General features: G+C 43.6%; 1 protein-coding gene across 13 annotated transcripts in view; it reads right to left on the bottom strand.

Moving 5' to 3' along the window:
• bmpr1ba (bone morphogenetic protein receptor, type IBa) overlaps nt 1-25811 on the bottom strand; it is a 471306-nt gene that overhangs the window by 53133 nt on the left and 392362 nt on the right. The window contains exon 1 of one of the 13 annotated variants that reach the window (XM_068046144.1): nt 10723-10810. The exons of the other annotated variants lie outside the window; for them this stretch is intronic. The gene's annotated coding sequence lies outside the window, so the exon portion shown is untranslated. Of the gene's footprint in view, nt 1-10722; nt 10811-25811 lie in introns of those variants that run through there. 13 annotated transcript variants of the gene reach the window in all.

Below are 25811 nucleotides of genomic sequence, written 5' to 3'. Positions count from 1 at the left end.
CCGAGTCTATTCATATACCTTGTCTCCTCCCCTCACATAAACATCCATGACAACACTGTCCTTTTCTTTCCTCCCATATCTCTTTCTCCCTTCCTGAAGTTGTATACTCCTTTCTAAAGTAGAGTTCCACTGAAGCTAGTTATCCTCCAGCATTCTCTCTCAGGGAGGCTATTCCTCATTGCAAACCCTAGATGGCGAGGCCAGAACTTTATGCATCCGCTCTCCATAACCCATAATACTCATTCCATTGAAGGGAGTGAAGATGAAAATCGTGGACTGGCAGGCAGGAGAGCGGAAAATCCTGACCTCAGTCCTTGCCTGGTTCCAGAATATTAAACATAATCCACATCATTTGCTGTGTGCAAATTGGCTACGCAACAACTGTAGGTACACAAAATCTAATTTATTGTCTGTGAAGCAGTTTAGGATGATCTGATCAATACAAGCTGCTTTCGAAATGCTTTCTTTCTTTACATGATTCCCTTGTTTGAAATTTAATATATCCAATTCCGCTTTGAAAGTTACTGTTGAACCTGCTTCCATCACCCTTTCAGGCAGTGTAGTCCAGATCATACAACGTTTTGCATAAGCAAAATTCTCAACTCCTCTCTGGTTCTTTTGCTAACTATCTTAAATCTGTGTCCTTTGATTACCAACATTCCTGCCAGTGGAAATAGTTTCTCCTTATTTGCTTTATTAAAATTGTTCATAATTTTGAACCTTTCTGTTACTGTGTTACCTTACTGCTTGGGGGTATGGTAGTACATTGGTTATGTAACTGGCAATCCAGAGGCTCAGACAAATGGTCTAGAAATGTGAGTTCAAATTTCACCACCATCTTCACAGAAGATGGGGAATTTGAATTCAATGAATTAAATAAAATCTGGAATTAAAAAATGCTAGTATCAGTAATGGTGACCATAAACTACTTGATTATCCTAAAAACTTATTTGGATCACTATTGTCCTTTAGGGAAAGAAATCTGCCATCCTTACCTGGCCTGACCTACATGTGACTCCAGACCACAGCAACGTGGTTGATTCTTAACTGCCCTCTGAAATGGCCTAGCAAGCCACTCAGTTGTACAGCACCTTCAAAGGCAGTTAGGGCTGGGCAATAAATGTTGATCTTGCCAGCAATATCCACATCCCCTGAATGAATATAAACTAAAAAAAAAGTACTGTTTATCCTGTGAGAAAACAATGCATTAAGATCACATCGACAAGGAGAAAAAACATGCTCACAACCGCATAGAGACCATATTCCTCTCCAGACCTCCTCTTGAAGGCATGAAGACATGGAGTTCCATGAGGCCCAGCTACTCTATGATGTTATCCAAGTATGCACTCACATAGTGAATACTTAAGAGATGGAGGTGGAGTAGAGGAAAAGGAAGAACAAAACAGCACTTTTAGAAAAATGCACAACTGTAGGTACACAAAATCTAATTTATTGTCTGTGAAGCAGTTTAGGATGATCTGATCAATACAAGCTGCTTTCGAAATGCTTTCTTTCTTTACATGATTCCCTTGTTTGAAATTTAATATATCCAATTCCACTTTGAAAGTTACTGTTGAACCTGCTTCCATCACCCTTTCAGGCAGTGTAGTCCAGATCATACAACGTTTTGCATAAGCAAAATGGTGCTTCAAACCACAGCACAAGAATGGGCCACAAATTGAGACTATGTTGAGACTTTCACTCAGAGAAATAGGAAAATATACAGTGCCGCTCTTCTGAAGGAAGTGTTCAGGCATATTGCTGGAGCATTTAGGAAGCTTTAATCAGCAGCTGGCCTTTCTAAATATGTCCTTGGAGCGTTTGATGCTGCAATTGGGCGGCCGATGTTGAGAGCCAATTCCACTCCCCAGCATAAACATCATGCGTATGAAAATTCACTGAAAAATTATCAACCTAGAACAAATAAATCATACAAATAAAGTCAAGATGTGATGGAATACTCTCCACTTGCCTGGATGGGTGCAGCTCCAATAGCACTCTGGAAGCTTGATACCATCCAGGACAAAGCGCTTGCTTGATCGGCACCCCATCTAGCACCTTAAATATTCACTCCCTCCCCCACCGATGCACAGTGGTAGCAGTGTGTACCATCTACAAGATGCACTGCAGCAACTCACCAAGCTTCCTTTGACAGCACCTTCCAAACCCGCGACCTCTACCACCTAGAAGGACAAGGGCAGCAGATGCATGGAAACCACCATTGGCAAGATCCCTATCAAGTCACACACCATCCTGACTTGGAACTAAATCATTGTTCCTTCACTGTCACCGGGTCAAAATCCTGGAACTCCCTTCCTAACAGCACGGTTGGTGCATCTACCCCACATGGACTGCAGCGGTTCAAGAAGGCAGCTCACCACCACCTTCTCAAGGGCAATTAGGGATGAACAATAAATGCTGGCCTGGCCAGCATGAATTAATTAAAAAAAAGTGAAGACCTTCCAGTGGGATTTAAATAAATGTTTAACACCTGCACTTTGTTATCTCGCAATGGTTTCCTCATGGCATCATAAAGCAGCTTAACATACACATGCAAAACACCAAAGCAAAGTTAATATTTTATTCCAAAAACTAAAAATGAAAGTATGAATTTTTTACCCTTGTGATGCAAAGCAAGTAAAGGACAAGTCTGAAATAATTATTTATATTAAGTTAATGAGGATCATCTATAAATAGTGCAGTGTAAGTTTTATAAGGTCAGTGAAATTATGATGCGATTAGGCAAGATTTAGGATGTGTAGGATGGGGAAGGAAACTGCAGGGGATGGGCACAAACGAAATGTGGAGCTTATTCAAGGAGCAGCTAATGCGTGTCCTTGATAAGTATGTACCTGTCAGGCAGGGAGGAAGTTGTCGAGCGAGGGAGCCGTGGTTTACTCAAGAAGTTGAAGCGCTTATCAAGAGGAAGAGGGCGGCTTATGTTAGGATGAGACGTGAAGGCTCAGTTAGGGCGCTTGAGAGTTACAAGCTAGCCAGGAAGGATCTAAAGGGAGGGCTAAGAAGAGCAAGGAGAGGACACGAGAAGTCATTGGCGGATAGGATCAAAGAAAACCCTAAGGCTTTCTATAGGTATATCAGGAATAAAAGAATGGTAAGAGTTAGAACGGGGCCAATCAAGGATAGTAGTGGAAAGTTGTGTGCGGAATCAGAGGAGATAGGGGAAGCGTTAAATGAATATTTTTCGTCAGTATTTACAGTAGAGAAAGAAAATGTTGCCGAGGAGATTACTGAGATACAGCCTACTAGGCTAGATGGGATTGAGATTTACAAGGAGGAGGTGTTAGCAATTTTGGAAAGAGTGAAAATAGATAAGTCCCCTGGGCCAGATGGGATTTATCCTAGGATTCTCTGGGAAGCCAGGGAGGAGATTGCAGAGCCGTTGTTGTTGATCTTTATGTCGTCATTGTCGACAGGAGTCGTGCCGGAGGACTGGAGGATAGCAAATGTTGTCCCCTTGTTCAAGAAGGGGAGTAGAGACAGCCCTGGTAATTATAGACCTGTGAGCCTTACTTCGGTTGTGGGTAAAATGTTGGAAAGGGTTATAAGAGATAGGATTTATAATCATCTTGAAAATAATAAGTTCATTTGCGATAGTCAGCACGGTTTTGTGAAAGGTAGGTCGTGCCTCACAAACCTTATTGAGTTTTACGAGAAGGTGACCAAACAGGTGGATGAGGGTAAAGCAGTGGATGTGGTGTATATGGATTTCAGTAAGGCGTTTGATAAGGTTCCCCACGGTAGGCTATTGCAGAAAATACGGAAGTATGGGGTTGAAGGTGATTTAGAGCTTTGGATCAGAAATTGGCTAGCTGAAAGAAGACAGAGGGTGGTGGTTGATGGCAAATGTTCATCCTGGAGTTTAGTTACTAGTGGTGTACCGCAAGGTTCTGTTTTGGGGCCACTGCTGTTTGTCATTTTTATAAATGACCTGGATGAGGGTGTAGAAGGGTGGGTTAGTAAATTTGCGGATGACACGAAGGTCGGTGGAGTTGTGGATAGTGTCGAAGGGTGTTGTAGGGTACAGAGGGACATAGATAGGCTGCAGAGCTGGGCTGTGAGATGGCAAATGGAGTTTAATGCGGAGAAATGTGAGGTGATTCACTTTGGAAGGAGTAACAGCAATGCAGAGTACTGGGCTAATGGGAAGATTCTTGGTAGTGTAGATGAGCAGAGAGATCTTGGTGTCCAGGTACATAAATCCCTGAAAGTTGCTACCCAGGTTAATAGGGCTGTTAAGAAGGCATATGGTGTGCTAGCTTTTATTAGTAGGGGGATCGAGTTTCGGAGCCACGAGGTCATGATGCAGCTGTACAAAACTCTGGTGAGGCCGCACCTTGAGTATTGCGTGCAGTTCTGGTCACCGCATTATAGGAAGGATGTGGAAGCTTTGGAAAGGGTGCAGAGGAGATTTACTAGGATGTTGCCTGGTATGGAAGGAAGGTCTTACGAGGAAAGGCTGAGGGACTTGGGGTTGTTTTCGTTAGAGACAAGGAGGAGGAGAGGTGACTTAATAGAGACATACAAGATAATCAGAGGGTTAGATAGGGTGGATAGTGAGAGCCTTTTTCCTTGGATGATGATGGCAAACACGAGGGGACATAGCTTTAAGTTGAGGGGTGAAAGATATAGGACAGATGTCAGAGGTAGTTTCTTTACGCAGAGAGTAGTAGGGGCGTGGAACGCCCTGCCTGCAACAGTAGTAGACTCGCCAACTTTAAGGGCATTTAAGTGGTCATTGGATAGACATATGGATGAAAATGGAATAGTGTAGGTCAGATGGTCGGCGCAACATCGAGGGCCGAAGGGCCTGTACTGCGCTGTAATGTTCTAATGTTCTAATGTTCTAATGAAATAGAAATAGGTTCTGCTTTACACATTCTATTTTATTTGTAGCTAATAACATACTTTAGTAAATGTTTTCCCTCACTAAGTGATCAGACTGAGACACAGGCACGTAACAAGGGTAAGGAAACACTGACTGGTTTAATACTTAAATGTTGGATTAAAGACTAGCGGAGTAGCAATTACTGATGAATGCGATCTTACAGACTAAGACATTCCATGTTCTATTTGGCTCTTATCCATTTCCAGCTCTGGTCTGTCCATGAGAGGTTTCACTAATCAATAATGAGAATAAGAAGTATTTGCAGCAGCTGAAATCCTGTGTTTAATTCAAACACAACACAAGCCCAAAAGTGAATGCATGGCAGACATTTCATTTATTTGATGAACCATTCTTCAAATCGATTCGTCAGGTTATAGACTGCTAGAGATTTGACAATACAGTTATGTCAATGGATTTCTGATCTGATCTAGCATCATGCTTCACTGTCAGCTATGGCTCAGAAGTTGTGGGTTGAAGTCCCTGAGCACAAAATCTAGGCTGACTCTCCTAGCACAATACTGAGGGAGTTGCTGTCTCTCTGATGGGACATTAAACTGAGGTCCCATCTACCCTCTCAGGTGGACAGAAAAGATCCAATGGCACTATTTTGAAGAAAAGCAGAGAAGTTCTCTGCTGGTGTCCTGGCCAATATTTATTTCTCAATCAACACTACAGAAACAGATTATCATATTGCGGCTTATGTGAGCTTGCTGCGCACAAATTGGCTGCTGCATTTCTTACATTACAAGTGACTTCCATTCAAAAAGTACTTAATTGACTGTAAAGTGCTTTGAAATGCACAGAAGTTGTGAATGGTGCTATATAAATGCAAGTTCTTTTTTTCTTACATCTTGCTTAAAAATATAATTAAATAGCATTGCCAGAAGATGCAGTATCTGATGCCACACAAACTAGGCAGTCAAAGCAGGATCACAACAGCAGAATCTTTGGAGCTAACTGGCCCTGGAACACAGGTTGAATGAAAACATCCTACAGTGAAGTCTGCAGCCCCTTTAAAACGCAGTGGCGCAGTGGTTAGCACCGCAGCCTCACAGCTCCAGTGACCCGGGTTCAATTCTGGGTACTGCCTGTGTGGAGTTTGCAAGTTCTCCCTGTGTCTGTGTGGGTTTCCTCCGGGTGCTCCGGTTTCCTCCCACATGCCAAAGACTTGCAGGCTGATAGGTAAATTGGCCATTATAAATTGCCCCTAGTATAGGTAGCTGGTAGGGAAATATAGGGACAGGTGGGGATGTGGTAGGAATATATAATTAGTGTAGGATTAGTATAAATGGGTGGTTGATGGTCGGCACAGACTCGGTGGGCGAAGGGCCTGTTTCAGTGCTGTATCTCTAAATAAAAATAAAAATTAAAAAAAATAAAATAAATACCATTAAAAAACCTTTCTCGCACCAAGTCCCATTCATCCATCACCTCTATGTTCACTGAGCTCCAGATTCAGTAATGCCTTGATTTTAAAATTCTCATCCTCATGTTCAAATCGCTCCACGGCCTCACCCCTCTACAGCTCTGTAACCTGCTCCAGCCTACAGCCCTCTGAAATCTCGCCATTCCTCTAATTCTGGCCTTTTGCACATCCCCCACTTGCTTTGCCCCATCATTGGCGGTCGTGCCTTCAGCCACCTAGGCTCTGAGCTCTGGAATTCCCTCCCTAAACCCTCCACCTCTCTCTCCCCTCCTTCAAGAACCTCCATAAAACCTAATCTCTTTGACCAAGCTTCTGGTCACGTGTCCTAATTACATTATCTTTGACTTGGTGTCAATTTTTGTCCGAATACACTGCACCAAAGCAATTTGGGGTGTATTACTACATCAAAGTCACTGTATAAATTCAATTTGTTGTCGTTTATGCAGACTAAAAATATTGTGGCAGCTATACTATAATCTAAATTTTAGGAATTCTTTCTGCTCACCAAAATCAGCTTTCATCCTGCTCATGGACTATTTCCTGTTTAATGTATTCCATTATTTGTGCATTTGTACTGATGGAACATAAATTATTCTATCTTACAAAATATTTTTAGATAAGAATATGAGGACTTTGAACTGCAAGCAGCAATTTATTCAGCGAGAGACTTCAAAAAAGTAAACCAATCCAAATACATTTGAAGGCTTTCTCCCTAAGCTAAAACAACTGTAGGTCGACTAGATTGTTTAGGATAAGAATACTGTATTTGATTGCCAGTGATGAGTTAGCATGTTTCTTTAATGTGTAAATCAGAATTGATTCAGCTCTGGGCCCATGATATAACAGAAGTGGTTCTAAGTGCAGCCAAAGATTCTTGGACAGCACCTCCCAAATTCATGACCTCTAAAAAGAAAGGCTTGCATTTATATCACAGCTATCACAAACACAATACGTCCCAAAGCGCTTTACAACCAATGAAGTACTTTTGAAGTATTGTCGCTGTTGTAATGTAGGAATCACGGCAGCCAATTTGCGCACAGCAAGCTCCCACAAACAACAATGTGATAATGACCAGATAATCTGTTTTTGTGATGTTGATTGAGGGATAGGTTTTGGCTGGAGAGACACCAGAGAGAACTCCGCTACTCTTCTTCAATACAGTGTCATCTAAACTTTTTCATCCATCTGACAGGCAGGGGCTCTGTTTAACATCACATCTGAAAGACGGCACCTCCAACCGGGTAGCACTCCCACAGTACTGCACTGGAGTGTCAACTTTCTGGAGTAGGACCTGAACCCACAACCTTCTGACTCAGAGGCAAAATTTGCCAACAACTGAGCTACAGATGATACCCTAGGAGTGGAAGAGCAGCGGTACATGGGAACACTACTCGCAAGTTCCTCTCCAAGTCACACACCATCCTGACTTGGCAATATAATTGGCCATTCCTTCACCATCGCAGGGTCAAAATTCTGGAACTCCCTACCTAACAGCACCTTTTTTATTTATTAGAGATGCAGCACTGAAACAGGCCCTTCGGCCCACCGAGTCTGTGCCGACCATTAACCACCCATTTATACTAGTCCTACACTAATCCCATATTCCTACCACATCCTCACCTATCCCTATATTCCCCTACCACCTACCTATACTAGGGGCAATTTATAATGGCCAATTTACCTATCAAACTGCAAATCTTTTGGCTGTGGGAGGAAACCGGAGCACCCGGAGGAAACCCACGCAAACACAGGGAGAACTTGCAAACTCCACACAGGCAGTACCCAGAATTGAACCCGGGTCGCTGGAGCTGTGAGGCTGCGGTGCTAACCACTGCGCGACTGTGCCACCCTTAACCACATGAAGTGCAGCACTTCAAGAAGGCGGCGCATCACCACCTTTTCAAGGGCAATTAGGGATGGCCAATAAATGCTGGCCTTGCCAGTGAAGCCAACATCCCATGAATGAATTTAAAAAATGCAAGCATGCCCCATAAACCTGTGTGAGCTTATAAACGTGCAGGTGCATGGGAGACAACTAATCGTCATTTCTCTGGTGCAGTACCATTTGTTCTAATGCTGTGAAATAAAATCTCAGAATCAGCCTTTAAATAAAACTCCCAAGCTCTCTCCAGGACAGCTCAGTGATAATGTGCACTCCATTTACTGGTGTGAATTATCATTCCACTGACAGTAAACACATCATTCACTCCTGAGAAATAAATCCCATCTATTTAAAGTGTACCAAATACATCACCTCTCTTCAAAGGAATGATATTCCAAGTTAAAGCGCATCAATTGTCTTACCCTGCAGCTTCCAGAACTGTGACAAAGGCCCAATTGTACGCTTGTATTTTAACTCTTTGCAATTTGCTCAATCTTGGTCTTTTTGCACTTGATTCCATTCTTCGAGGGAGGTTGGGTTCCCGTGGGAGAAATGGGGCACTGACAATTTGGCACCTCAAAGTTCGCACCCACCTCCCATGTTGCTCAACCACGAAGTAAATTTGCAAGTTTTAGGCACTTATAGAATCTTATAGTGGAGAAAGAGGCCATTCAGTCCATTGTGCCTGTGCTGGCTCTTTGAAAGACTTTTTCCAAATAGCCCTACTCCCCTGCTCTTTCCCCATCCACCCGCAAACATTTCCTTCCAAGTAATTATCCAATTCCGTTTTGAAAGTTACTATTGAATCTAGTAACTTTCAGGAAGCGCATTGCAGATCACAACCACCCGCTACATAAAAACATTTCTCCTCATCTCATCTTCAGCCCTTTTACCAACTATTTTAAATCTGTGTCCTCTGGTTACCAACCATGCCACCTGTAGAAACAGTTTCTCCTTATTTACTCTGTCCAGGCCTTTCACAATTTTGAACACCTCTATCCAATCTCCCCATAACATTCTCTACTCTGAGACCAATCCCAGCTTCTCTAGTGTAATGTTATTATGACAATGATAAGCTAGGGGTCTTCAAAGCCGCTAACGACATAAACTTCCTTGGAACCTTCTCCCATTTTGCCACCTTATTGCAGTGGAAAATCAGAAGAAACGCTGCTTATAATGCGGATGAAGGCAACAAAAGAATTTTGCCATCCTGTGGTCTTTGGAATCAACTAAAGAAAACAAACATTTTGCAAACCATTTTAACGTCTCTGCTTTAAATTTGGGGAAAGGGTTTGACAGGGTAGATGCTGAGAGGATGTTTCCGATTATGGAGGGAGTCCAAAACTAGGAGCCATCGATGCATTATAGATACGAATAAATCCAATAGAGAATTCAGGAGAAACTTCTTTACCCAGAGAGTGCTGAGAATGTGAAACTCATCACCACAGGGAGTGGTTGAGGAAAATAACAGATGCATTTAAGGGGAAGTTAGATAAGTATATGAGGGAGAAAGGAATAGAGGGATATGCTGATAGGGTTAGATGAACTAAACAGAGTGGGAGGAGGCTCGTGTGAACCATAAACACTGGCATAGAGCATTTCGACCGAATGGCTTGTTTCTATGCTGCAAGTTCTATCACATGAATTTGACTCAGTAACAGTACTTCCTAATCCAGCTGGCAAAGCTCATTATTGAACCTTATCCTGGAAAACTCCTTTAATGAGATCTTGTTATTTAGTTAGTTTTCACCATTTCCCCATCCATGTTATCAGCACTGCTGACATCAGGTTTGCCAATTCTAGTCTGCTCTGTTTTTCAGACCAGCAAGGTCATTTTATTTTTACTGGTGAGCTAATTAATTTTAAACCCCACCAAATAAATCACTCAGGAATTATCATAATAAAAACTGTGCAGAATTGTTCTGGATCACTACACAAAAATTCTTGCATTTATTTCATCTTAACATTCCTTAAGGAATGCCTGTAAAATGTAATTCAGTGACTGATGGATTCAGACCAACATTCACCCAAACCCACCTTTCGTACAGGAGTAACTGAGTCACATCACAAAGGAAGCACAAAGGAATCTCAAACTACTTTTATTAACACAGCTTCATTCCACAAAGCCGCACTTTTACGGCTACATTAAAATCTCTGCCTTAAATTTGAGTGAAGCTGATTGGCAAGCTGCTGTAGTGCCTCATCTCCAGGATATATCAGCTGTTGCTCTGTTCTGCTTCCATCTGTGCTAAAAACTTAGGTCACACACATGTGAAATGAATGTTACATCCCATCCTTCTGATAGCCAAATAAATGATTCACATTGCGATCCTGGATGACTAATATAATTATCCTAAAAGATCTTTAAGTGACAAAGAGATACACACACCCTAACATAATGGAACACCACCTTCTGCAGCCAAGCCGTGCATCACCATCAGTGTCTAGATCTTAAAAAGCAGAGGGAACAACACACTCCGCAGATATTCACGGAACACATCAACTTACCTCTCAGCAAGACACACAGCTCTTCTTATAAAACCTTGTTATCAGAGTTGGATGGATAGTGTACTTGCATCGGTCCAGACAGGACATGTCATGCTCAAATACCAGCAGACTGCCGAATCATAGAGATAAATCAATGAAGACTGAAACAGGGCATCATGAAACCAGAGTCAGGGACTTGAATCCTGGCCAAAAATATGACTAGGTCACAGAAGGCACCACTGACAGACCATCTTTGACATCTGCTAAGTAAACAATGCGTTAGGATAGCATGCAAAAAAAAAAATCCTTTGTAGAGCCCCAAATTAATTGCTTTCATGAAACAATGGTAATCAATTTTGACCACAGACAGCAGGGCATGATTTGTTGAATTTACTTTCCAGTTGCTAAAAGCATTTCAGTGTTTGAAAACCTCAGCGCCTCCACTCACCTCAGCTGTAAAAGGGCAGCAATGCATTCATCATGCTTCCCAAAACAACAGCTAAATAGCATTAGTCAGCTCGGGCTAGCTGTCAAGATCAGTAAGCGATCCTTTACATTTTGGGATTGTTTAAAAATATAAAGTGCATATTCCCTTTTTTATTTACATTCTATCACATTGCTTCCTGCAAAAGCTGAGTGCATGGCAGAGAGATAGATAGATAGAGTCTCTCATCCTTCCATCTAATTTTTCAGCAGTCACCATAGGCACATCTTTCTATCAGGGTTGCATCTCTAGAAATGGCTGTTCATTTCTAGTAATGTGTGGTACCAAGTAGCAAGAGAAATGTACTGAAGTAGACAATAATTATTTCATCTGTGGTGAGTGCAGCAGTCTGCACTCAACTTCTTCAGCATTTTCCAAATAGGTAGTCTCACATCATGCACCATCCAAGCATGGGACATTTGTCCTGAAACTACTTTGAAACAGGCTGCACAGTAAAGCATAAGGGTAGGCCATAGAAGTTTAGAATTATAGAATGGGTACAGCACAGAACAGGGGCCATTCAGCAACAGCAAGTCCCTCTCCCCCACCCTTTCTTCGCAGACCTGTAAATTTTTTCTCTTCGGGTGCTTATCCAATTCCCTTTTGAAAACTATGATTGAATCTGCCTCCACCACACTCTCTGGTAGTACATTCCAGATCCTAACCACTCACTGTGTGAAAAGGTTTTTCTTCATGTCGCTTCTGATTCCTTTGCCATTCACTTTTTTTTTAGCGGTGTCCTCTAGTTCTCAACCCTTCCACCAATGGGAACCATTTCTCCCTATCTAATATGTCCAGACTCCTCATGATTTTAAAACTTCTTTCAAATTTTCTCTCAACCTTCTCTGCTCCTCCTTACAGTTCACAATACTTCCAAGTTTTGCGCCATCTGCAAATTTTGAAATTCTGCCCTGTACACACAGGTCTAGCTCATTAATATATATCAAGAAAGGCAGTGGCCCTACTACCCCTGGGGGACCCAACCCTATACCTTCTTCCACTCCGAGAAACAACAGTTTGCCATTACTCTCTGTTTCCTGTTACTCAGCCAACTTTGTATCCATTTGCCACTGCCCCATTTGTTCCAAGGGCTTCGACTTTGATGGCAAGCATATTATGTGGCATTTTATTCAAATGCCTTTTGGAAGTCCATGTACATCACATCAACCACATTACCCTCATCAACCCTCTCTGTTACTTCATCAAAAATCTCAACTGAGTTAGTTAAACACAATTTGCCGCTAACAAATCTGTGCTGCTTTCCATAATTGATCCATACTTGTCCCGGATTATCGTTTCTTAAAGCATTTCCACCACTGACATTAAAGTGACTGGTCTGTAGTTGCTGGGTTTATCCTTACACCCTTATTTGATCATGGTGGAACATCTGCAATTTTCCAATTCTCTGCCACCACCCCTGTATCTAAGGAGAATGATTGGAAGATTAAGGCCAGTGCCTTCACAACTTCCTCCCTTACTTTCCTCAGTATCCTCAGATGCATCCCATCCAGTCATAGTAACTTATCAACTTTAAGCACTTTAACCAGCCTAACACCTCTTTATCAGTTTTTATTCCATTCAGTATCTCAACTACGTCCTCTTTAACTATGATTTCAACAGCATCTTACTTAATAAAGACAGATGCAAAATACTCATTTAGTACTTCAGTCATGTCCTCTGCCTTCATGCATAGATCTCCTCTTTGGTCCCTAACCAGCCCACTCCCTGCCCCCCTCTTACTACCCTTGTAATATTTATATACTTATAGAAGACTTTTGGATTCCCTTTTATGTCAGCTGCCAGTCTCTAACCATATTGCTCTTTACCTCTCTTCCATTCGGAACTTTCTATATTCAGCCTGGTTTTCACTTTTATTATCAACCTGACATCTATCAGACATACCCTTTTTCTGCTTCATCTTACTCTCTAACTCTTTCATCATCCAGGAATCTCTGGCTTTGGTTGCCCGACCATCCCCCCTTGTGGGAATGCACCTCGACTGTACCCGAACCATCTCCTCCACAATGGCAGCCTATTGTCCTGTTACAGTATTGCCTGCCAATCTTTGATTCCAATTTACCTGGGCAAGTTCTGTTCTCACCTTACTGAAATTCAGCATCTTCCAATTCAGTAACATTACTCTAGCTTGCTCCTTGTTCTTTTCCATAACTAACCTAAACCTTATGATACTATGATTACTGTTTCCCAAATATTCCCGCACTGGCATTTGATCTACTTAACTCTCCTCATTCCCCAAAACCAGGTCCAACAATGCCTCATTCCTCATTGGGCCAGAAACATAATGATCAAGAAAATTCTCCTGAACACAATTCAAAACTCTTACCCCTCTCTGCCCTTTACACTATTAATTTCCCAGTCCATATTAGGATAATTAAAGTCCCCATTATCACTATTCTATAGTTCTTGCATCGCTCTGTAACTTTCCTGTAAATTTGCTCCTCTATATCTTTTGCCTTAGTTGATGGCCAGGGTGACTCTTCCTCTGACCTCCCTCATTTCTCCTCCCTACAGGGGACACACTTCCCTCCTCTTCCCAACAGCACAGATGGTTTGAGTTCACAGGCCACTACTTGCAAGTGCTCCATTATGTTGCACAATTAATCAGAGAACATTTTTTAATTGACAGAATTTGCAGACCAAACATTTGCAACAAAAAAAAGGGTTGATCCTAGTTCTTTTTAAAAGTAAGCGAGGGGAAGGGAAGGGGAAAGAGCATAATTTTCAAACGCTCAGCCACAAAGTGTTAATCATATTGCACAGATGGAAAATTAAATATTACTTTTTAAGTTTAAGAGCTTGGAGAGGTTTAGCCTTTTGTGTTGTGATATGTTCCTAAATGTGAATGAGGATGCTTCTGGAGATAAACCACTTTCCAAGTGACAATAAAGTACGAGGCAATTCTAAATTAGGTATGGGTTCTGCACTGTTCTTGAGTTTCCTTAAATGGGCCTGAGCATTAAAAGTATGACAGAACCTTTTTCTACCCCCTTCCCACACAGTCAAAATTGCTTAAACTTTCCAAGCACTTGTACATTCAGGTCTCTCTAAACAGAAGTCCCCCACTGCTAGAATTGCCAAACCTGAGGAGCCAAGCTTTACGTTTTATACCCAGTCGTGAATGCCTGCAATGACTATTTTAAAAATGTCTACTCTGGTGGAGGCTGAAAGGGAAAAGCAAGGTGTCAGCTGTGGCTCACTCACAGCTGAGGGTCAGTTAGTTGTAGGTCAAGGTCCACTATGGGGCTGGATTTTGTGGCCCAGCACCGGGCCACAAGAACAGGGGAACCCCACCTTGGCCTTTCCGAACCCCTCCAGCAAGATCTTGTGTTGTTCTGGCACTTAAGTGACCGACACCAGGATCTCTGTCCCTTTAGAGGCAGGGATTTGGCCTCCAAGAGCTGCTGGCCAATCACTGGGCAGCAGCTGAGCAGTATCAGCAATGCCACTGGGAGTGGTGACCAATTACAGTACTGCAGAGGTCTTGGACCCAGGCCCAGTGCTGGAACCCTGGACCTCAGGTAAGTGAGGGGGGTAAGTGAGGGGGGGAAGGGGGGAGGGGAAGGTGAGTATATAGTGCAAGGGAAGGGGGGGGGTCCATGAGCTGAAACTTTTCCCTGCGGGGGTCCTCCATGGGCCACAGACTGCCCACAGAGGAGGGATCCACCCCCAATTCCTCGTATTACTGGGTGACCTCCCTGCCTGGCGAAGGCACCCCCCATCGCTGGTTAAATCCCAGCGGCAGGGGAAGAGGCCCTTAAGTGGCCATTAATAGGCCACTTAAGGGCTTTAATTGGCCTCTGGGTGGGAAATCCTGCCCCCGACAAAATCACTTGGCAACGGGCCCTCCGCCTCCTGTCGCAATTCTATAGACCCCTCTGACCCCATCTCAGGGGTACCCATAAAAACCAGCCCTAGGATCTTGAGATCCATACTCCAGGTTGACGTTCCCAACACAGGTTGAGGGAGTGTTGCATTGTCAAAGGTGCCAGTTCTTTGGAGGGAACATTAAATTGATGCCCCTGTCTACCTTCTCAGATTATCGCAAAAGATGCCATGGCACTATTTCAAAGTAGAGCAGGGGAGTTCTCCCTGGTGTCCAGACTGATGTTCATCCCTCAACCAACATTATAAAAATAAAATTAACTGGTCATCTATTTTGTTGCTGTTTGAGGGGGCTTCCTCTGCGCAAACTGGCGGCTGCCAACTGCAAAAGTAACTACACTCCAAAATAGTACTTCATTAGCACTTCGGAACAGCCTGAGGTTAATGAAAGGTGATACAGGAATGCAGGTCCTTTTATTTCCATTTACAGCTTCTGTCCTGAAGGTGGGGTCTGCTACCCAGCTACAGAACCAAGGCAACCTTTGGTACCTCACCAGTGTTTATGTGTGATCTTGGGCAGTGTGAGTCAGCTACAGACCTTACAGCGGGGAATTTCCTATGCAAAACATTGTACTTGCAGTGAAGCGTCAGCAAAGGAACAGGAGCAACTCAAGGAACGTTCCAGTCTCTATTTTTTCTTTAATAAGAAGGGAGACAAGTAATACCTTAGGGTATAAGAAAAACCTTGTGAATTCAGCATACAAAACGCTATCAGCTGTTTTCTTCCACAGGCCTAAGAAATGATTAAAATGAATTCTAATTGGCCCCATTAGAAACTAGTTTGAGTCTAACCAAGCTCACTTCACTCAGATGTCAGTCAGCAGATGGATTTTACTTTCTTCAGTCTGGCTTTTACTTAAAGCTGGGCCCAAGAGATGCAAAATCATTGCAATAGTCATTCCCTTATGTTTGCTATTTAAAATAAAAATGATGTATAGATTATCACTGACTTTCTTAAAGAGAATCACATGCAGCAAATGTGCTTTATGCAACAATATGAGAATGAGAGCAGTCGTGTTGGAGCGCAAGACCTATAATTTTATCATGGCCGATTTTGCTGTGGCAGGTCATCGAATGGCGTTTATTAGCCCTACCCCTTGCAGTTTTAGATTTTGAAAATTTTTGCTGGGAGTGTGAGTTGAAAAAGCACAGTGAGGGAAATCTGGGAAATGCGTGAACTAGGAAAGTAACTGCACATCACTTTACCCAATCAGCTTGAATGATTGTGAAGTTAACAGCGTAAGTACTGAGAATGAAGTGCAAGTTAGAGTGGATGAATTCAATGTCAAATCACGTACACAAGGAGAAATAAAATGAAGGAAAGATTAATTGAGAAAAAAACGAGACAGAAAGGAAAAGTAAAACAAGACTTCAAATTTTCAATTTTAAAATTTCCAACACTTGTAATAGGTTGCTTTCAGTGCCAGAGAAGTTGACTGGTGGTAATTAATAGTCATGTTGTTAATAGGGTACTTAGGATCAAATTACTTGAGTTAACTCTGCAGTGAGTTCAGACAGTATCTACCTCACTAATATAGCAACTTCAGACTGTTGAATGCATTTCAATGGCAAGGCAGACTGAGCAATGTCGATTTTGCAAAGCTAATCGCAGAGTAGCTCAAATCTGCTGCACCATTTACACACAAATAACAGCAAGTGCCATTAGCCTCACCGTTACAAGAAAATATGAGCCAATATTACCAGATATTGTTTCGATCATGAATTAATGGAAAATGACTCCATGCATTGTAACTAGCCAATAATAAACTCATTTTTTTGTTGCTATGTGCCCTTTTCCCAATTTTCCTTATAGATCTGCCAATGCCATCAGCATTGTGGTAATCATGGTAAATTAATCACAAGGTATTGCTGTCAAACCAATCATTAACGCTTGCCTTCTCAATGAGATTTATAAGGACCATATCCAATCGTCTCCAACTCTTAGGCTGCATTCATATTGGGATACGAAAAGAAATAAATGGCCCTTGGCTATAACAATCACAACTTCCCACTGCTCTCTTTTGGCTATGATTCATAGAATGATACAGCACAGCACAGAAGGAGGACATTCGGCCCATCATGCCCATGCCAGCTCTTTGAAAGAGCTATTCAATTAGTCCTACTCCCGCTGCTTTTTCCCCATAGCCCTGCAAACGTTTGCTCTTTTCAGCCTATTGATCCTCTTTGTGCAAGTCACTCCCACCCCAGACCGACAGGTACAGAAGCCATGATCGGGGCCAACCTGTCCTTCTCAAGTTGCCACGTATAGGTGGCGGTGGCTTTGGGAAATCATTCCTATAATTCATACGTGGCACCGTTTCCATGCAGGGTTCCCATAAAGAGGACTTTGAGATGATCTGAAACCAATTCCCTTTCTGAAGTCACGGGCAGCAAAAGAACAATCTACAGACATGGGCAAAAGCTATCGAGAAACACATGCAAATGATTAGGCCTAGACCCAGAAGAAATTCTCACCTATAGCTTAAAAACAACTCAGCATTTCAAATAAACTCTAATGCTATCATAGTCTGTGGAAAAACACAGGACTGGATATGAATTGCATCTGCTGGCAATGTGTGGAGAGGAGCAGAACATTCCTTCATCTCCTATGGGAATTCCCTGAAGGTCTTGAAAGAGTAGGAAAACTTCTGAAGGTGCATGTTGGTCTGAGGAGGGACAGAGTTATGCATTCCAGTGTATCTACTTTATTTATCCATTACATGGGGCCAGACTTTAGACAGAACAGATTAGTCCTAGCTTCAATTCTTTGACTGCAAAAACATATCTAATGCAAATAAAGACTCAATGGGATGAATTTTGTTGTGACAACGGGGGTCCTGGAGGTGGGCCAGAAGGTAGGGGGAGGCTCTGATTCGGCCCTATGTCAGACCCCCGCAGTCATTTATTTAACAGTGGGAAGGCAATTAACTGCCTGCCATTCGTGATACCGTCCCTTTAAGGGACAAGTTCCCGCCTCCAAGAGCTGTTAGCCAATTGGAGGGCCGTCTGCTCGGCAGCACCGCCATTGACACTGGGAGCAGTGGCGACTGCCGATACTGCAGGAGGCCGTGCAGCATCGAGGACATCCAGGACCCTGGGAGAGGTATCATTCAGGCAGGCCCTGCAACGGGGTGGGGGTGGGGGTTCTTCTGGGGGCAGGGTGGGGTGATCGCTGCCGAAGGAGCCCTCTGGGGATCTTGGATTGCCCCCAAAGGGGGGACCTCACCCCAACCCCGCAAGGAGGCTACTCAGTTTTACCTGGCGGCATTTCACCCCAGCACCAGGCACATCCACCTTCAATAAAATTGAGGTGGAGACGGGAAGAGGTCCTTAGGGTGGCATTATTTGGCCACCTGAGGGCCTCAGTTGGCCTGGGGCAGGAAGGCCATCCCCGGCCTTCCCCACCCTGGACTAAATTGGAAGGTGTCGGGAAGGCTACAGGAACTCCACCCCTGCCTTCCAATGCAGCTTTAAGGGCCCCTTGCCTCTGTTCCCATCCTGAGGAGCCCCATAAAATTCTGCCCAATGTTTTGCTACCTCTGAAAGAGGCAATTCAAGTGAATTTTGTTGGATTTACACGGTAAATCAGAGGAGATAGGGACAGAAGGCGGCCATTTAGCCCTTGAGGCTGTTCTGCCATTCAATGAGATCATCGCTGATCTGTGACCTAACTCCATATATCCATCTTTGTCCCATATTCCTTATACCTTTGGTTAACAAATATCTATCAATCTCAGAATTAAAATTAATACCCGAGCATCAATTGCTGTTTGCAGAACAGAGTCCCAACTTTTACCACCCTTTGTGTGTAGAAGTGTTTCCTAACTTCATTCCTAAAAGATTCAGCTCTAATTTTCAGGCTATGTCCCCTAGTTCTATACTCCCCAATAAGCAGAAATAGTTTCTCTCTATCTACCCTATCAGTTTCCCTTACTATCTTAATAGTTGTGACCAGTGGGGTACTGCCAGGATCAGTGCTTGGGCCCCAGCTATTCACAATCGATATCAATGATTTGGATGTGGGGGCCAAACGTAATATTTCCAAGTTTGCTGATGACACAAAACTAGGTGGGAATGTTTGTTGTGAGGAGGATGCAAAGAGGCTTCAAGGGGATTTAGACAGGCTAAGTGAGTGGGCAAGAATATGGCAGATGGAATATAATGTGGAAAAATGTGAAGTTATCCACTTTGGTAGGAAAAACAGAAATGCAGAGTATTTCTTAAATGTTGAGAGATTGGGAAGTGTTCTCGGGTGTCCTTGTTCATAAGTCATTGAAAGCTAACATGCAGGTGCAGCAAGCAATTGGGAAGACAAATGGTATGTTGGCCTTTATTGCAAGAAGATTTGAGTAAAGGAATAAAGAAGTCTTGCTGCAATTGTATAGAGCCTTGGTGAGACTGCACCTGGAGTATCGTATAAAAGTTTGCTTTCCTTACCTAAGGAGGAATATACTTGCCATAGAGGGAGTGCAATGAAGATTCACCAGAGTGATTCCTGGGATGGCAGGATTGTAATACGTGAAACGATTGAGGAGACTGGGCCTATATTCTCTAGAGATTAGAAGAATGAAAGGTGATCTCACTGAAACTTACAAAATTCTTACAAGGCTGGACAGGGTTGATGCAGGAAGGATGTTTCCCCTAGCTGGGGGATCTAGAACCAGGAGACACAGTCGCAGTATAAGAGGTAGGCCATTTAAGACTGAAATGAGGAGGAATTTCTTCACTTAGAGGGTGGTGAATCTTTGGAATTCTCTGCCCCAAAGGGCTAAGTCATTAAATATATTCAAGACAAAGATCAACAGATTTCTAGATATTATAGATATCAAGGGATATGGGGATAGTGTGGTGAAATAGCTTTGAGGTAGAAGATCAGCCAAGATCTCGCTGAATGGTTGAGCAGGCTCGAGGGGCCGAATGGCCTGCACCTGCTCCTATTTCCTATGTTGAAAATGTTGATCAAATCACCCTTAAACTTCTAAATTCCAGTGAATAAAACCCCAGGCTGAGATCAGAAAGGCAAGGAAAAGACACATCTATTGTGTTGAATATTCAGCATCAAGCAACCAAAAGTGAATCAGTTTATCCATGGAAAAATACAGGTTTTTATTGATTATTCATTCATGGGATGTGGGCGTCACTTGGCTGTGTCAGCATTTATTGCCCATCCCTAATTGCCCTTGAAAAGGTGGTGGTGAGCTGCCTTCTTGAACCGCTGCAGTCCATGTGGGGTAGGTACATCCACAGCGCTGTTAGGAAGGGAGTTCCAGGATTTTGACCGAGCGACAATGAAGGAACGGCGATATAGTTCCAAGTCAGGATGGTGTGTGACTTGGAGGGGATCTTGCAGGTGGTGATGTTCCCATGCATCTGCTGCTCTTGTCCTTCAAGGTGGTAGGGGTCGCGGGTTTGGAAGGTGCTGTCTAAGGAGTCTTGGTGCATTGCTGCATTGCATCTTGTAGATGGTACACACTGCTGCCACTGTGCATCGGTGGTGGAGGGAGTGAATGTTTGTGCATAGTGTGCCAATCAAGCGGGCTGCTTTGTCCTGGATGGTGTCAAGCTTCTTGAGTGTTGTTGGAGCTGCACCCATCCAGGCAAGTGGAAAGTATTCCATCACACTCCTGACTTGTGCCTTGTAGATGGTGGATAGGCTTTGGGGAGTCAGGAGGTGAGTTACTCACCGCAGGATTCCTAGCCTCTGACCTGCTCTTGTAGCCACGGTATTTATACGGCTACTCCAGTTCAGTTTCTGGTCAATGGTAGCCCCTAGGATGTCGATAGTGGGAGATTCAGCGATGGTAATGCCATTGAATGTCAAGGGGAGGTGGTTAGATTCTCTCTTGTTGGAGATGGTCATTGCCTGGCACTTGTGTGGCGCAAATGTTACTTGCCACTTATCAGCCCAAGCCTGGATACTGCCCAGGTCTTGCTGCATTTCGACACGGACTGCTTCAGTATTTGGGGAGTCACGAATGGTGCTGAACATTGTGCAATCTTCAGCAAACATCCCCACTTCTGACCTGATGATTGAAGGAAAGTCATTGATGAAGCAGCTGAAGATGGCTGAGCCTAGGACACTACCCTGAGGAACTCCTGCAGTGATGTCCTGGAGCTCAGATGATTGACCTCCAACAACCACAGCCATCTTCCTTTGAGCTAGGTATGACTCCAGCCAGCGGAGGGTTTTCCCCCTGATTCCCATTGACCTCAGTTTTGCTAGGGCTCCTTGATGCCATACTCGGTCAAATGCTGCCTTGATGTCAAGGGCAGTCACTGTCACCTCACCTCTTGAGTTCAGCTCTTTTGTCCGTGTTTGAACCAAGGCTGTAATGAGGTCAGGAGCTGAGTGGTCCTGGCAGAACCCAAACTGAGCATCACTGAGCAGGTTATTGCTAAGCAAGTGTTGCTTGATGGCACTGTTGATGACACCTTCTCTCACTTTACTGATGCTTGAGAGTAGACTGATGGGGTGGTAATTGGCCGGGTTGGACTTGTCCTGCTATTTGTATACAGGACATACCTGGGCAATTTTCCACATTGCCGGGTAGATGCCAGTGTTGTAGCTATACTGGAACGGCTTAGTTAGGGCTGCAGCAAGTTCTGGAGCACAGGTCTTCAGTACTATTGCCGGAATATTGTCAGGACCCAAAGCCTTTGCAGTATCCAGTGCCTTCAGTCGTTTCTTGATATCACACGGAGTGAATCGAATTGGCTGAAGTCTGGCATCTGTAATGCTGGGGACTTCAGGAGGGGGCCGAGATGGATCATCAACTCGGCACTTCTGGCTGAACATGTTGCAAATGCTTCTGCCTGATCTTTCGCACTGATGTGCTGGGCTCCCCCATCATTGAGGATGGGGATATTTGTGGAGCCACCTCCTCCAGTTAGTTGTTTAATTGTCCACCACCATTCACGACTGGATGTGGCAGGACTACAGAGCTTAGATCTGATCCGTTGGTTATGGGATCGCTTAGCTCTGTCTATTGCATGCTGCTTATGCAGTTTGGCATGCAAGTAGTCCTGGGTTGTAGCTTCACCAGGTTGACACCTCATTTCGAGATATGCCTGGTGCTGCTCCTGGCATGCCCTCCTGCACTCTTCATTGAACCAGGGTTGGTCTCCTGGCTTGATGGTAATGGTAGAGTGGGTGATATGCCAGGCTATGAGGTTACAGATTGTGGTTGAGTACAATTCTGCTGCTGCTGATGGCCCACAGCGCCTCATGGATGCCCAGTTTTGCATTGTTAGATCTGTTCGAAATCTATCCCATTTAGCACGCTGATAGTGCCACACAACACAATGGACGGTATCCTCAATGTGAAGGCGGGACTTTGTCTCCACAAGGACTGTGCGGTGGTCACTCCTACCAATACAGTCATGGACAGAAGCATCTGCCGCAGGCAGATTGGTGAGGACAAAGTCAAGTATGTTTTTCCCTCGTGTTGGTTCCCCTACCACCTGCCGCAGACCCAGTCTAGCAGCTATGTCCTTTAGTACTCAGCCAGTAGTGGTGCTACCGAGCCACTCTTGGTGATGGACATTGAAGTTCCCCACCCAGAGTACATTTTGTGCCCTTGCCACCTTCAATGCTTCCTCCAAGTGGTGTTCAACATGGAGGAGTACTGACTCATCAGCTGAGGGAGGGTGGTAGGTGGTAATCAGTAGGAGGTACCTTGCCCATCTTTGACCTGATGCCATGAGACTTCATGGGGTCCGGGGTTGATGTTGAGGACTCCCAGGGCAACTCCCTCCCTACTGTAGACCACTGTCCTGCCTGTGGGACAGGACATACCCAGGGATATTGATTGCAGCGTCTGGGACATTGTCTGTAAGATATGATTCCGTGAGTATGACTATGTCAGGCTGTTGCTTGACTAGTCTGTGGGACAGCTCTCCCAACTTTGGCACAAGCCCCCAGATGTTAGTAAAGAGGACTTTGCAGGGTCGACAGGGCTGGGTTTGCTGTTGTCGTTTCCGGTGCCTAGGTCGGTTTCATTCCTTTTTATTGACCTTGTAGCGGTTAGGTACAACTGAGTGGCTTGGGAGGGCATTTAAGAATTAACCACATTGCTGTGGGTCTGGAGTCACATGTAGGCCAGACCAGGTAAGGACAGAAGATTTCCTTTCCTAAAGGATATTAGCGAACGAGATGGGTTTTTACAACAATGGTTTCATGGCCATCATTAGACTAGCTCTTAATTCCAGATTATTAATTAAATTCAAATTCCACCTTCTGCTGTGGTGGGATTCGAACCCATGTCTCCAGATCGATACCCCTCGGTCTCTGGGATACTAGTCCAGTGATAACACCACTGCGCCACCGCCTCTCCTTACAACACAGCAAGAGGCATTCGGGCCAACCAGTCCATGGAAACAAACCCTTCTAATTATGTTCACTCACCCCAGTTCCCACATCCCTTCCAACTCCTTTTCTTTCATTTACCTTTCTAATCTTGAATGTTGACATTGTTTCTGCCTCAACCACTACCCTGGAAGTAAATAGCACTGTTTCACAAGTCTCTGCTGCTCTCAGCTCTAAATCACTTACATTTAATATTGTATCTATGCCCCTCATTCTAGACTCCTCAACTACCGGAAACAGCTTGTTTCTATAGTTTTAAACACTTGCCTTGTAATCTGTGCTATTCTAACGAGATAGACTCTAATTTTTAGGGAGGACATAAAGTAGAGAAGATCGACACTGCAGAAATTGAACCAATAATTCATCAAGAATGATAAATCCTGGCCGAATTTAAACTAATACTGTCAACCCTCCTCAATCATTACATGCTAATATAAATATCATTTACTTCATGTTCTGCTTGAAGGCCCTTTTTTGTATGACCTTATTTAATTCTGGTAATGTTTGACCTCATTATCTTTAATGAAACAATTCATAACTACTTGCCATGTAATGAAAAAAAGTTAATAAAACAAAAAAAAGTTACACTATAAACCAAAGCTGCACACGTCACACCGTAGTTCAACCAAAATTTGATCAAAGTTAGGAAACTACCCACATTTTAACTCCGGTTTATGATCTCATTGGAAGTGCCTGACTAAATGACAGTACTTCCTGTAGAATATTAATTATCCTCCTCTCTTTCTTCATTCAGTTCTCTGTTTACTTTGTTGACTAAAGATTTGCCACTTCTTCTAAACAAAAAAACTTTCGATCTTTCCTTGCTCACTAACTCACTCTTCCCACACACTTTAGCCATTTTTTAATAAACTATTTATTGGTCCCATTCTGTTCCTTCGTCACAATTAAACCTTTTTGTATCGTTATCTGACCACATTGCCACAAATGCTTTCAAAGTCACGACTTTAAGAGACACAAGTTATCTCACTTGGTCAGCGTGCACCATTCCTTCAATGCCAAGAAAAATACACAACAGCCCAGGAGGTTGAAACAAATGAGCACATTGTGCTCTGATTCCAAAGAAATAACCAACAGCAGAAGGATTCAGACAGATACACCTGACAAATGGATGGTCTATGCCACTGAGGTGTAGCTGTCCTTGAAGACTGGTAGCAGAGGAGGAAGGGATGGTGATCCAATGCACTTGTCATTACTTCTGGGATTTTCTTGCGTTTAGGTCAGGCCGGGGGAAAAGTATGTGACAGTGTTGTCATAGTGATGACTGTTACCGCTAACCAGTATGTTTAGTTTCATTCTTTCATGCCTCCCCTGAATTACAGTCAAGAGCAGAATTGGATCATATGTTGAATTTAACCCCTGCATTGTTAAGTTCCAAGTGCAGAGAATGTGATGCTGTCAAGATCCTTTTCTGAGTTTTGGGGACTATTCTGTCCTTTTGCGGCATTGTAGGGTTCCCACTACAGAAGGTGCCTACACCTTACCTGATCCAGCAGCATCAGGCTGTGGTACGGGATGAAATGTTGGGCTTCAGCTCCCTAGTAATTGGCAGCATCACCAATAGATGTTTCTTCCCATAGCACCTTTGATTTCATTGCCTATTTCCGTTCACTCATCACCTCTGTGCTCGCTGACTTACACTGACTTCGAGACTGCCAACACCTCAATTTTAAAATTATTATCCTTGTTTTCAAATCCCTCCATGGTTTCACTCTTCCCTACCTCTGAAACCTCCTCCAGTCCTACAACCCTCCGAAATCTTGGCTCTCCTCCAATTCTGGCCACTCGCATGTCCCCAATTTTAATCACTCCACCAATGGTGGCTCCGCTTTCAGCTGCCAAGGCACTGAACTCTGGAATTCTCTCCCTAAACCTCTTAACCTCTCTACCACGATCTCCACCTTTAAGATACTCCTTAAAAGCTGCCTCCCATCTGCCCGAATATCTCATGTAACTCGGTGTCAAAATTTGTTTGATAATGCTCTGAAGCACCTTGGGATGGTATACTACATTAAAAGCACTACAGAAACGCAAGTTGTTGTTATAGTTGAAGTAGATGGTGAATCCATATCTCACATAGAAAGTTACAACACGGAGTTGAGCCACTCAGCCTCAGGGGAGGTACTGGTGATAAAGACATGAATGGCATTAGAATGTGGCTTCTGTATCAGTTAAATAGTCAAATGAGGTCCCTGCCCATTACAAGCCACTCTTCCCCTGCCTGCCTGTGCAGCCCCTTAACCCAAGGCCACTGTAAGTATGCGTAATTTGTGAGAGAGCTACAGAGCCAGTATTATTGTGAGTGCCCACACCTTTTTCCTAATCCCAACGTTCCTAAAG

The sequence above is a fragment of the Heterodontus francisci genome, chromosome 1 (genome assembly GCF_036365525.1).
Source record: "Heterodontus francisci isolate sHetFra1 chromosome 1, sHetFra1.hap1, whole genome shotgun sequence".
In the NCBI taxonomy this organism is placed as follows: Eukaryota; Metazoa; Chordata; class Chondrichthyes; order Heterodontiformes; family Heterodontidae; genus Heterodontus; species Heterodontus francisci.
The sequence above is the reverse complement of the archived record's forward strand: the minus strand, read 5'-3'. Positions and strand labels throughout refer to the sequence as shown.